Source organism: Camelina sativa, chromosome 1 (genome assembly GCF_030686135.1).
Source record: "Camelina sativa cultivar CO46 ecotype springtype chromosome 1, ASM3068613v1".
Lineage (NCBI taxonomy): Eukaryota > Viridiplantae > Streptophyta > Magnoliopsida > Brassicales > Brassicaceae > Camelina > Camelina sativa.
Genome location: NC_141880.1, coordinates 20,697,910 through 20,708,311, shown reverse-complemented (window position 1 = coordinate 20,708,311; position 10,402 = coordinate 20,697,910). Strand labels below are relative to the sequence as shown.

The window sequence follows — 10,402 nt, the reverse complement described above, 5'->3', positions numbered from 1 at the left end:
CACTTGGGGCTTCAGTAACTAATGAGTTCCCCCAAACTTGGACTTCACTGTCCTCAGTGACTTCCCCATCAGAGATATGAATGGCTTTTGCAGTGAACTCCCTTGGATTTTGAACAGCTTTTCCAGGGAGTTGGTTGGGTTTAGGAGCTGAAGTAGAGGCAATGTTATTCTGGAGTTGAGACCTTCAAACTTCATGTTCAGATCATTGTACTGTGATGTGAGCCTTTGATTCAACTCAGCAAACTGCTTGGCTTCCTCAATCTTGCCTTGTGTTTGCCCAATCAACAACTGTTGCATCATTGCTCTTAAGTCTTGTTCCTGGCCTTGGTTAGTCTGAAACCCTGGTGGGGGACACAATTGGGGCTGGAACACTTGGTGTTGCTGCTTGGGGATGTAGTTTTGTTGCTGTTGAGGTTGAGGAGGTGGATAGACCTGGTCTTGAGGGTTGGCCACATTGGTGCTCCTATAAGAGAGATTGTTGTTCTTGAAACCTCCTTGGTTGTAGCCTTTGAATCCTCCCTGGTTCTGCATGTATCACAACTCAGCAAATTCAGGCTCCCCCTCTTGAACTGGAGCTTCCTCTTCACCTATGAAGTGAATGGACTTGGATTGGCTGAGGAGGATCTTGTCAAGCTTCTCATTGACCATCTTCAAATCCTTCTTATACTTGTCCTCTTGATCAGTTGAGGAGCTCCTTATGGTCCTATCATAGTCCTCATTATAATTGCCATCAGATTGAGCAAGATTCTCAACTAACTCCCATCCTTCTTCCACATTCTTGTTGAGGAAGTTGCCATTAGAGGCTGTGTCAAGAAGCATTCTTATCTTGGGAAGCACTCCTCTATACAAGGTGCTTAGAAGTGACTCATTGCTGAAACCATGGTGAGGACACTGAGTTTGGAATCCTTTAAACCTCTCCCAAGCTTCACAAAAGCTCTCATTATTCCTTTGAGCAAACCTAGAAATCTCATTCCTCAGCCTAGCAGTCCTTGCATTGGAGAAGAACTTGGCCAGAAAAGCTTTCTTGCATGCATCCCATGTGGTGATAGCTCCAGTAGGTAGAGTCTTCTCCCAAAGGTGAGCTTTGTCTCCAAGAGAAAATGGGAAGAGTCTTAATTTGAATCCATCTTCACTCACTCCATTGATCTTAGTGAGTCCACATATTCTGTCAAACTCATCAAGGTGATCTAGTGGATCCTCCATTGGCAACCCATGAAACTTGTTTCCTTGTATCATTGAGATCAATCCACTCTTGATCTCAAAGTTATTGTTTGCTACTGAAGGTGGCACAATTCCAGCCCTTTGGTTGTGAGTATTGGGTGCATCTCCTGCACCAATGTGCCTTGGTCTTTGCTCATGGACAGCTTGTTGCTCCATGATGTCTTGACCTTGTTGTTGTTGAAATACTCTTCCTTGCTTATGTCTCAAACCCTTTTGTAGCCTGTGGATGTTGTCAATAGGCTGTTGAAGACTATCTTTGCCTTTTGACCTTGTGTGCATCAACAAACTCTACTACGGACTCGAACAGGTACACGGTCGAGCGCAGGCTCGAGTGGGTGGTCGAGTCGACAGGGAAGTTATGGCTAATTGGATCCGGCTGCTGGCTCGATCAAGTGCTCGATCACAGCTCGGTCGAGTGGTGGTCGAGTAGGTGGTCGAGTGGGTACCTGAAACACAAAACAGCCAAGCAAAGGAAGATTCGAGTTCAGTAACTTCACAAGTGTTTAAAATGAACTTAATCTTAGACTAATAGGGATCCTAAATGTCACAAAACACACTCAAATGGGCAACGGCGCCAAATTGAAACTGACTTTCTTTGTGGTGTATGAATGAATGATGTATGGAATGATGATGTATGGAATGAATAGAAGTCAGGGTGTTTCAATTCCCCTTATGCAGTTGCAGTATAAGAGGTGTCAATCCTATCTGAGTGATTGTGAACAATTAAGATGTGCATATGAGTCTAAGTCAAGCCAATTGTAAAGATTGTTTGTCACTAACAATCCTAAAATGAGATATGAAATGCAGAAGGTAAAAACAACTAGAACAGGATACTAAATGCAAACAGAACAAACAACTTGAAGCTATAATGAAACTAGAACAAAGATAGAAACTATGCTAATGAACTAATGCAAGACAAGTAATGAACAGGAAACTACGTGAATGCAATAGAAATGAAACAGGAATGAAACAAGACAATCACAAATCAAAAACACTAGTTCTGGGGATGAACTCGAGCTGCACTCGACCGAGTGTAGGTCGTGTGGGTGGTCGAGCTAGACTTAAACGTGAAAACAGAGCAACACAAGAAAAACAGAGCAATGCTAAAACCAATCAAACAACAAGCAAGCAATGATATTTAGACTAAGATTTCAATAAACAAAGAAGGCCTTGAGGAGGGATTCATGGGCTGAGCTAATCATTGTGGTTATCTAACTTGGTCAACAAATCTCAAGCAAACATTGAGCTGATCTCTAGACATACTATTCTAATACATGTTTAATCCACTCTCATGGCAAGAAACAATCAAACCTATGCAATTCTAGACTTGTTCTCACAAAGAAAAGAATCTACACAAGCAGGCATTAAGCAATACATCTCAAACCAAACAAGACTCCTAATCTCTTAGCAAGCCTAATGGTAAGCTCTAGATCTAGCCTTATCTATGCTCCTTAGACATTGGTGTGATGCTAAGATGCTTGAAATCAAACCCTACCCTCTCAGATATAGGATCAGCATTAAGATCATCTAGCCTAGAAGAGATCTACAGCAATCAAGCTTGACCAAATCAAACAAACCACAAGATCAACCCAGCCTAACCCATCCTCAAGGTCCTAAGCAAACTACTCATAAGAACACATGGTGAAATATGTCAAAAACCCAGAAAATAATGAAACTTGCATCATTAGAAAGATGAAACAGAGATCTACAATATTGATGAAGGAAATAAACTCAAAATCTTAATACTTTGAAAGTTATGAAACAAACAAAATATAAGAATCTAGTCTTTCTTTCTCAAACAAGTACAAGATCTAAAAATAAAATAAAAGTGCAAAAGGAATAATATTTAAAAAAGGTAAAAACTAGGTTTTAGACTCTCTAAAAAGCTGGATTCTTTTGTGGCTGCAAGTACAAGGGCCTTATATAGGAGATGAGGTGGAAGCCCTAAAAATACAAAAAGTCAAAGTGGTCAACGGCTCGGTCAACTCGACCAGTGCTCGGTCGAGTGGCTGGTCGAGCTGGCTTCTCTCGTGCATTCTCCACTTGGTCGAGTCCTCCTCAGCACACGGTCGAGTGGTGGTCGAGTGGTGCGGTCGAGTTGGACTCCGGACCTTGATTCTACAGCCTTAACTCTCTTGTTTTCTCCTCAGGACAGCTTCACTTCTCCTCAGAATTGCTTCCATGCTCCTTAAGCTCCAAAATCACCTGTTTATGCATGAAAAGATGCAAATGCAATGCAACTATACTCTAATGCATGATTAGTCCTAAAGCTACACAATAATGGCCTAAATGGATAGCAAAAGATGCAAAAGTTGTGAATAAACTAAGGGAAAACAAGGTAAAATATATGAACATCACCAATGCATTGGACTAATTCTAGCAAACGGGATGAATTTGGGGTGTTTAGACAACACTTAAACCCGTTTTTTCCCAAAACAGGCTTAATCAGAGAAAACAGGCTAAAACCGAGAGAAAACATTTATTCGAAGCAGTAAACAGCTATGTTACTCTTTCTAGGGTCAAAATATGTAACAATCCAATGCATTTGACTAATTGTAAGTGATCAGGATGAATTTGGAGTGTTTAGATAACACTTAAACCTGCTTTATCCCAAAACAGGCAAAAACCGAGAAAACTTTGATTTGAAGCAGTAAATAGCTATGTTACTCTTTCTAGGGTCAAAATATGAACCATCCAATGCATTTGACTAATTATAAGAGTTAGGGTTGAATTTGGAGTGTTTAGACAATACTTAAACCCGTTTTATCCCAAAATAGGCTAAAACCGAGAAAACATTGATTCAAAGCAGTTAATAGCTTTGTTACTGTTTCAGGGGTCAGATGAAACTGACTTTCTTTGTGGTGTATGAATGAATGATGTATGGAATGATGATGTATGGAATGAATAGAAGTCAGGGTGTTTCAATTCCCCTTATGCAGTTGCAGTATAAGAGGTGTCAATCCTATCTGAGTGATTGTGAACAATTAAGATGTGCATATGAGTCTAAGTCAAGCCAATTGTAAAGATTGTTTGTCACTAACAATCCTAAAATGAGATATGAAATGCAGAAAGTAAAAACAACTAGAACAAGATACTAAATGCAAACAGAACAGACAAATTAAAGCTATAAAGAAACTAGAACAGAGATAGACACTATGCTAATGAACTAATGCAAGACAAGTAATGAAGAGGAAACTATGTGAATGCAATGGAAATGAAACAGGAATGAAACAAGACAATTACAAATCAAAAACACAAGTTCTGGGGATGAACTCGAGCAGCACTCGACCGAGTGTAGGTCGAGTACGTGGTCGAGCTAGACTTAAACGTGAAAACAGAGCAACACAAGAAAAACAGAGCAATGCTAAAACTAATCAAACAACAAGCAAGCAATGATATTTAGACTAGGATTTCAATAAACAAAGAAGGCCTTGAGGAGGGATTCATGGGCTGAGCTAATCATTGTGGTTATCTAACTTGGTCAACAAATCTCAAGCAAACATTGAGCTGATCTCTAGACATACTATTCTAAGACATGTTTAATCCACTCTCATGGCAAGAAACAATCAAACCTATGCAATTCTAGACTTGTTCTCACAAAGAAAAGAATCTACACAAGCAGGCATTAAGCAATACATCTCAAACCAAACAAGACTTCTAATCTCTTAGCAAGCCTAATGGTAAGCTCTAGATCTAGTCTTATCTATGCTCCTTAGACATTGGTGTGATGCTAAGATGCTTGAAATCAAACCCTACCTTCTCAGATATAGGATCAGCATTAAGATCATCTAGCCTAGAAGAGATCTACAACAATCAAGCTTGACCAAATCAAACAAACCACAAGATCAACCCAGCCTAACCCATCCTCAAGGTCCTAAGCAAACTACTCACAAGAACACATGGTGAAATATGTCAAAAACCCAGAAAATAATGAAACTTGCATCATTAGAGAGATGAAACAGAGATCTACATTATTGATGAAGGAATAAAACTCGAAATCTTAATACTTTGAAAGTTATGAAACAAACAAAATATAAGAATCTATCTTTCTCTCTCAAACAAGTACAAGATCTAAAAAAAATAAAATAAAAGTGCAAAAGGAATAATATCTAAAAAAGGTAAAAACTAGGTTTTAGACTCTCTAAAAAGCTGGACCCTTTGGTGGCTGCAAGTACAAGGGCCTTATATAGGAGGTGAGGTGGAAGCCCTAAAAATACAAAAAGTCAAAGTGGTCAACGGCTCGGTCAACTCGACCAGTGCTCGGTCGAGTGGCTGGTCGAGCTGGCTTCTCTCGTGCATTCTCCACTCGGTCGAGTCCTCCTCAGCACACGGTCGAGTGGTGGTCGAGTGGTGCGGTCGAGTTGGACTCCGGACCTTGATTCTACTGCCTTAACTCTTCTTGTTTTCTCCTCAGGACAGCTTCACTTCTCCTCAGCATTGCTTCCATGCTCCTTAAGCTCCAAAATCACCTGTTTATGCATGAAAAGATGCAAATGCAATGCAACTATACTCTAATGCATGATTAGTCCTAAACCTACACAATAATGGCCTAAATGGATAGCAAAAGATGCAAAAGTTGTGAATAAACTAAGGGAAAACAAGGTAAAATATATGAACATCAACACCCCCAAACTTAGTCTTTTCTTGCCCTCAAGCAAATAATCAAAGACAAAAGAAGGTAGGTGAGGTTTGAAAGTGGGATCTCAGCTCCTAAAGCTTGCAAATAGACTATCTAGAATCAATGTCCAAGTTACTAGTACTATGATGCAAGTTGAATGAGCTATACTTAAAGACTTTAGACAAGCATATCACAACCTTCACTGATTTGAGCCTTAGACATCCACATGCATTCAAATCAACCATTTCCTTTAACATTCATTAATCAAGAACATGAATCAATTCTATGCAATGCTTAAACTCATTTGGCTTGGCAGTAAAAGGTTTAGAGACAATGATGGTCTCTTTTTAGAGTAGGGCTTATCAATATCAAGGTTCTCTCATAAAAAATGAATTGAGCATTAGAAGAATGCTAAAGGTAAGAACACTTAGACACATACAAGAACAAAACCTTGTCTACCCAAAGGTACCCAAAGTGTTTATCCTATCAATCTAAACCCAATTGATCCTAGTGCTACCCTTTAACTTCTTTTCTTCTTTTTCACCCTTTTCTCTTTTTGGTTTTAAAGTCTTAGGAGAGGTTTCTTATTTGATCTTTCTAGTGGAATGGGGGATTCTTACTCATTGGCTATGGTTCTCTTTTCTTCTTATTCTTAGGACATATAAGCATTTTGCTAGACTTCTCTTTTCTTTCTTTCTTTTCTTTAACTAGAACCATCTTTAAACAATCTTATTCTTCCCATTCTTTCACTAGACTTTAAATTTTCTTAAACACATTCCCCTCCTAAAGACCCTAACCTTTTCTTTCTCTTTTTCCTCTTTTCTTTTCATAATAGCCAAGTCCCAAACCCAACAAGTGAACCACCTAGTCCTATCTAGTTTGAAAAATGCAAACTAGAACTACACAAGGCTTTACTCTTGTCAGTTCAAACCTAACACTTTCAACCAAGCTCAATCCCAAAAATAGGCCTCACACACACAAGAATAAACATGGCTTGAAAGAAGGTTTGGTTTAGGGGTAGGGGAACTGATTCTTAATGAGGAAATCAGCTACTTGGATCAACAAGAGTGGTAAAAAGGAAAAAGAAGATCCAAATATGTATGTGGTATCCATGAGTTTAAAGCATTGCACACATTGATAATTGAAAGTCAATATTAGGTTCTTATAAATAGGAAATGGTTTCAAATCTCAACATGCTTCAATTTAGACCAAATGCAATGTAGGAATTCAAGGCTTGGTTCAATCTTATTCTAACCACTCAACTAGCATCAAAGTACTATTAACTTGGGCATTGATCCTAGTCTAGTGAATAAACAAGCTAATAAGGGAATACTCATCATAGATCCCTAATGCAAGTACTATACAATCCTACATGAAACATGCTAAACAAGATCCTAATGTGCAGTGCAAACTACATGAACACTCTCTTTTTTTTGTAAAGATTTTTGCAAAAAAATTCAAATTTTTAGGGTTTTTCTATGCCTTAGATGCTATGCAAGTATTAACATGATTATGCTAAAAATTTGAAATAAGAATCACAAAACACAATGTCAAATGCTATCTCAAACCCCCCCCCCCCCCAAACTTAAATCACGCAGTCCCTGTGTGAAAGAAATTTGATTGAGGATTCAAGATGAAAAACAAAAAACAAAACACAATGTCAAATGCAATGATATCTACAAGGGAAGGTGATAGTGGTACCTTAGGGATTGTGGAAGTAGTTGTCCACATCCATCTGCATGTTGTCATAGGAGTAGTTGGGGTCTTGTTGGTGACTTGGAGGTGGAGATTGGGGCAGCTCGACGATGGGGATCGACCGGGACTCGGTCGAGTACGTGCTCGAGTGGGGGGTCGAGTGGGCTTGCGAGTCTCCTTCTCCAAGTCTAAATCTCTCCTTACCCAACTACATTCTCACCTAAAGGCCTGTCCAACACAAATATAAAAGAAAACACATCAAAACTACAAGGAAAATAAACCATATTTACAAAGGATACCTTAGGGACTTCCTCCCTAGTGAGCTTGTTTAAAGTCACTAAGCTTGACTTTGGTGTCCTTTTTAGACTTGGTTTAGATACCAAGGAGGTGATGTCCCTGGAACCTCTTGATCACTGTGAAGTTGATCCTTGATCACCTCACCCTTAACACACAAACCATGTTTCTTCTTGATTTTGAGCCTTGGTCTTGCCTTCCTTAAGGACCTCTTGTTCAGCTTAACTTGAAGATCCTCAACCATACTAGTCAACTCTTGAACTGACCTCTTAAGCTTTTCCACAGAATCATCTTGAAAGGAGAGCTTAGCCTTTGGAGTTGCTTCACCACTTGAACCTTCTTGACCCCCTTTGTCCTTGATAGTAAAAGGTTGATCATCAATGGTAGGAAGGTTGGTTGGGTTATAGATGTTAAACTTCATGGCTATATATTCAGCAATGTTCAAGGTCACAAGACCCTCTTTGACATCAATAACTGCTCCAACAGTGGCTAGGAATGGCCTTCCAAGAATGATTGGATCTTCAGGTTCCTTGTCCATCTCCAACACCACAAAATCAGTGTGAACCCTTGCCTTCCCTATCTTGACTGGAACATTCTCCAACCTTCCAACTATCTCCTTGTTTGACCCATCAGCTAGACAAATATGAAGGTTGGTGGATTTGAAATCAGTTCTCCCAAGCTTTTGTGCTATGGAGTATGGCATCACACTTGTTGAAGCTCCCAAATCACAAAGGCATTGGTTGTAGTGAAGATAGCTAAGTGTGCAAGGCAGATAGAATGGACCTGGATCCTTAAGCTTGATTGGAATGATAACTCCTCCAAGGTCCTCAAGATCCTTCTCATCTTGAGCTTCAGCCTTCTTCTTTGACAAATCAAGCAAAAAGTCTTTGTAGAGAGGATATGGATCATACTGTTCCAAGGCAGGTCCTCTCTCTTCTTCTTGGTAAGCAATGGTGATCTCTTGTATGGCCAACACTTCCTCAACCACAGCTTCTTCAATCACAACCACTTCCTTCAAAGCCTTCTCTTCCTCTTGTTGCTTAGCCATCATCTCCTTTCTCTCAATGATTTCCCTAAGCTCCTTAATCTTTTGTGCTTTGAAACGTCCTGGGAATGGAAGAGGTGGCTTGTAAGCAGGAGGAGTGTACTTAGCAGGCTTGACAGCTTCTGAGTCTGCAACTCGATCGACCACTCGAGCATGCACTCGATCGAGTGGCTGTTCGAGTACTTGGTCGAGTGCAATAACGGACTCCAGTTGCTTTGCACAAACGTCACTTGGGGCTTCAGTAACTAATGAATTCCCCCAAACTTGGACTTCACTGTCCTCAGTGACTTCCTCATCAGAGATATGAATGGCTTTTGCAGTGAACTCCCTTGGATTTTGAACAGCTTTTCCAGGGAGTTGGTTGGGTTTAGGAGCTGAAGTAGAGGCACTGTTACTCTCCATATACTTCATTCTGGAGTTGAGACCGTCAAACTTCATGTTCAGATCATTGTAGTGTGATGTGAGCCTTTGATTCAACTCAGCAAACTGCTTGGCTTCCTCAATCTTGCCTTGTGTTTGCCCAATCAACAACTGTTGCATCATTGCTCTTAAGTCTTGTTCCTGGCCTTGGTTAGTCTGAAACCCTGGTGGGGGATACAATTGGGGCTGGAACACTTGGTGTTGTTGCTTGGGGATGTAGTTTTGTTGCTGTTGAGGTTGAGGAGGTGGATAGACCTGGTCTTGAGGGTTGGCCACATTGGTGCTCCTATAAGAGAGATTGTTGTTCTTGAAACCTCCTTGGTTGTAGCCTTTGAATCCTCCCTGGTTTTGCATGTAGCACAACTCAGCAAATTCAGGCTCCCCCTCTTGAACTAGAGCTTCCTCTTCACCAATGAAGTGAATGGACTTGGATTGGCTGAGGTGGATCTTTTCAAGCTTCTCATTGACCATCTTCAAATCCTTTTTATACTTGTCCTCTTGATCAGTTGAGGAGCTCCTTATGGTCCTATCATAGTCCTCATTATAATTGCCATCAGTTTGAGCAAGATTCTCAACTAATTCCCATCCTTCTTCCACATTCTTGTTGAGGAAGTTGCCATTAGAGGCTGTGTCAAGAAGCATTCTTATCTTGGGAAGCACTCCTCTATACAAGGTGCTTAGAAGTGACTCATTGCTGAAGCCATGGTGAGGACACTGAGTTTGGAATCCTTTAAACCTCTCCCAAGCTTCACAAAAGCTCTCATTATTCCTTTGAGCAAACCCAGAAATTTCATTCCGCAACCTAGCAGTCCTTGCATTGGAGAAGAACTTGGCCAGAAAAGCTTTCTTGCATGCATCCCATGTGGTGATAGCTCCAGTAGGAAGAGTCTTCTCCCAAAGGTGAGCTTTGTCTCCAAGAGAAAATGGGAAGAGCCTTAATCTGAATCCATCTTCACTTACTCCATTGATCTTTGTGAGTCCACAGATTCTGTCAAACTCATCAAGGTGATCTAGTGGATCCTCCACTGGCAACCCATGAAACTTGTTGGCTTGTATCATTGAGATCAATCCACTCTTGATCTCAAAGTTATTGTTTGCTACTGAAGGTG

General features: G+C 40.3%; 2 non-coding genes across 2 annotated transcripts; both read left to right on the top strand.

The window, feature by feature from the left end:
- Positions 1-874: 874 nt before the first annotated feature.
- On the top strand, positions 875-981 carry LOC147950161 (small nucleolar RNA R71). The gene has a single exon (XR_015565204.1). It is a non-coding gene; the product is annotated as a small nucleolar RNA R71 (small nucleolar RNA).
- A 9,009-nt stretch (positions 982-9,990) lies between these two features.
- On the top strand, positions 9,991-10,097 carry LOC147950160 (small nucleolar RNA R71). Its single transcript, XR_015565419.1, has one exon. It is a non-coding gene; the product is annotated as a small nucleolar RNA R71 (small nucleolar RNA).
- Positions 10,098-10,402: the final 305 nt, after the last annotated feature.